Below are 3,612 nucleotides of genomic sequence, written 5' to 3'. Positions count from 1 at the left end.
GAGCCAAAGAATAGTTCCTGTGACATTCCACCTTCTTCCTTTTAGTCCCTCTTGGTAATCCACCACCAAGCTTGGGGACTTTGCCCCAACAAAATTGTATGCGTTGTTAGGTTTTTTGTGTAAGACTCTTGCTGTAGCGTGGATAGCTGTGATTGGTGAGTCAACTGTCCGTGGCTACCAGTTACACCAAGATTGTAACAGCATTTTTACTTTCTGTACAACAAAAAAGCTTTGTAAATAAAATCTTAACATTTTGGGTCTGTTTTTTTTTTTTTTTTATGCTCTTCTTTTTAATGACTCCCCCCTCCCCCAAAGTTAGGTCATTTTGTGTGTGACAACTGCCTGGGGAAAAGAAAAGTATTTTTAAGACTTTAAGTGAAATAAACACATTACTCTTTGGTAAAGCCTAGTTGTATGCTTACATTTTTAAATCTGGCTATAATTGTAAGCTCATGTTAAAACACTAAAGAACAGGATAATTTTTGACATTGTTCAGTGAGTGGTTATGGGAAAGTGCACAAGTATATATAGGGTCTTTGAGCATCTAGTCCTCGTTCTTGTTGACTGCAGGAGTACAAGAGATAGCCTTTAAAAATAAAAATAAAAAACCGGTCAGGGGCTGGGTGTATAACTCAGTGATAGAGCACTTACCTAGTACATGCAAGGCCCAGAATTCAGTTCCCAGCCCTAGGGGGGAGAAATGTTTGGAATTGAATGCTCTGGGGCCCCTGACATAATGTTGAGTAATACATGAATTAAAAAAGGATGATGTAAAGAAAAAAGCCTTCACCAGAGTCCTGAGAGATCTGGATTCTAGTTACGTCTCTCCCACTCGTTTCTGTGTGACCTTGTGTTGGCCTCTGCGTTCCTTCCCAGTCTAAAATTGAAGGGGTGGGACGAAATGACTTCTAAAGTCTCTTGCAGCACTGAGGTTCTGTGACCCTCACTGACAAGAAGGTCTGGAGGACAAAGTGGCTTCACACCAAGGCTGTGACACAGATGGTTTGACTGACAGGTGAACAGAGCATGGTTTGTTTCCAAGACAGGCGTGCTGAGGAGGAACAGCATGCCGAAAGCCTCTCCCAGGAATGGACGTGGCTGCCCAAGGTCAGCAAGGCTATGCCAGAAGGTGGAAATTCTCTCTTGCCAATCAAGGGGATTCGGGGGAGGGGAGGTAGTTTGTTGTCTATATCCTGTGGTGGTTCAACCATTTAGTGAAACTAGATATATGACTGAGTGTCACTAATAGTGTTCTATAGTGGAAAATTTGAGAGTTAAAGTAAGTAAACCATAGCTGTGTTTACTGGAATGTGTGTAAAGACAGTGTGAAAGATTAAAATCTCATTTGAATTTATAATTAAGAAAGGTGACATAGTCTTCATGGAGCCCCCAAATTTTGTACTTATAAAATTCACGTCTCTCCCATGTGTTTTAAAAATGTTTAATTTTTGCAAAAGAAATTGAACTTGTTTTCTGGTTTAACCTATATGACTCTTCTCAACCTTGAGGCCTCACCTGCCACTTGGCAAACCTTCAGTGTGTTATAAAATTTTTTTTTTTTTTTTTTTTTCTGTAGCCCAGGTGCCTCCAAGTTTTGCATTTGTTGTCAGATACCAAACACAGTAAGTCTGGATGATTATTTTTCTTGCTTTTATCAGTTTTCAGAACTTTCCAGTATCTACTGTGCCCCTAGGATGTGCCAGGCTCATTGGCCGGGCAGAGGGAGAGGGATTGAAGTACAGAGATGACCAGCCTTTGGTGCTCATAGCAGGAAGAGAAGACATTAGCACATGAGTGACCCACCCTTCCTTACTAGGACCTAGCTAGGGACAAGAGGTCCAGGTGGGTTAGTGTAGTGCAGAGACCGGAGAGGTGGTGCCTCTAGGTGGCATACTTTCAGGGAAGTTTCTAGAAGAACGGGCAGATTTGACTAAAGAAGGAAAAAGAATAAGCAAATAGAAGGTGAGACTGGAAAAGCAGTTGGACCCTTCCAGATGACCTTGTAGGTTCTTGTGCATTTACTATATAAAATGTTGGCTTGGTCTTGCACATGTACTAGTGAGATGCTTAGGGAATTGCCAACCCTGATTTTATTGCTATTATGTTTTTCTTTTAAAATTAGACTTACCAGAAGCATTTAACATGATTCTCCCTCAAAAAGAGGCAGGCTGAAGGTTCAGCTACCCTTGGCTAAAGAATAAAATTCGGAGAGGCAAACTTTCCTGGTGACGAGGGCACAGCACAGACCGTATTTCTACAGTTGTCTGCCATGTGAAGAACTTCGTTCAGTGGGTTTGCTTCCAACTTTTGCAGCAAATACCTGGGTTACAAAATGTCAAAGCTGGATAGGAGCTGTGATGGGCTGCGGGGTCTGTGGAGGCGTGTTAACAGGCACACCTGCGTATATGATGTCGGTATGCCACGCTCCGGTGCTCTGAGTGGTCAAAGCCATTGCTCATACAGATGGGAGAAAGGCCAGAGAGAGGGGGCCCAGGACTGGCCCACTGTGACCAGGGAAGAACTGAAGGAACCGAGCCTGGAAACCATGTGACCTTGTGCTCAACTTCAGTTCATTCTTGCCACAGGGATCCAGGCCCTAAATGTGATGACACTTGTTGACTTTGAAATGCAGGCTGTCTTGTAGAAGGTACTAGCATCCTGCTCCTGCCCGCATCTCCTCCACCGTCCTGCCTGGTGCCCACCCCAGGTTAGGCACAGGAAAGTGCCTTCCTTTCTATGTCTGGCACTCCTGCTAGCTACTGTACCTGTCTACTGCCAGAGCAGGGTGGGACAGGACCACAAAGAAGGTCCTATCAACCCTTTTCTGTGACCTTCCGCTTTCCCCAGCCGTGTCGTGCTGACATCAATTTTAATGAGGCTGATGATACAGCTGTGTTGACAGTTTAAAAAGGGAGTCGAGTTACTGGCAGATTTCAGCCAGCCAAACAGTTGTTCTCAGGGAAGCCACCAGACTGCAGCGAGTGTGGAAGCTCTTCCCAGAGCCAGTTAGGTCAGCTCAGTGATCTGAATGAACTGGGTGTTTTATAACTTGTCCAGAGGTGTTGGAAGGACATAGAAGAGAAGAGAAATTTGCCCTTAAGAGTTCTGTCTGATTAAGGGGACGTGGCCCCTGGCCAGGAGGAGTTGGGGTGTGTGTTTGTGACATCACTGCCCTGACTTCAGCCCTGGGGAGCCGGGATGCAGGTGTGATGGGGTAGGTTCAAACAGTCCTGAGCCCTGTGTTTTGGCCACTGGGTGTATTGGATCTTCTAAAGCCTCTGCCCCTCTGTGGGCCTCCAGCTGCTCCTCTGGGTGCCAAGCTAGTGAGCTTGCAGGTCATTGTAGCTGTCCAAGTCCCAGTGTAGTACACCCATGGGTTCTGTCAGCCATAGAGTGCCAGTCAGTACTTCCTCATGCTTCTATTCCCAGCTACCCTCCCTAAGAGCCGGTCAGGGTTGTTTGGTGGGAGAGGTCTGATGTGCTCTCAGCTAGTCGGGGAGAAAGGGCCCGATGAGGGCTGCATCCCCAGCACTGACCCTGGGTGTGTGAGGGTGTCTTCCAGAAAGGTCAGTGGGGAGCACTGGTAAGTTTCTAGTAGCATGAGCATGAAAC

This window comes from Sciurus carolinensis, chromosome 14 (assembly GCF_902686445.1).
Source record: "Sciurus carolinensis chromosome 14, mSciCar1.2, whole genome shotgun sequence".
NCBI lineage: Eukaryota > Metazoa > Chordata > Mammalia > Rodentia > Sciuridae > Sciurus > Sciurus carolinensis.
This window is presented reverse-complemented; position numbering follows the sequence as displayed.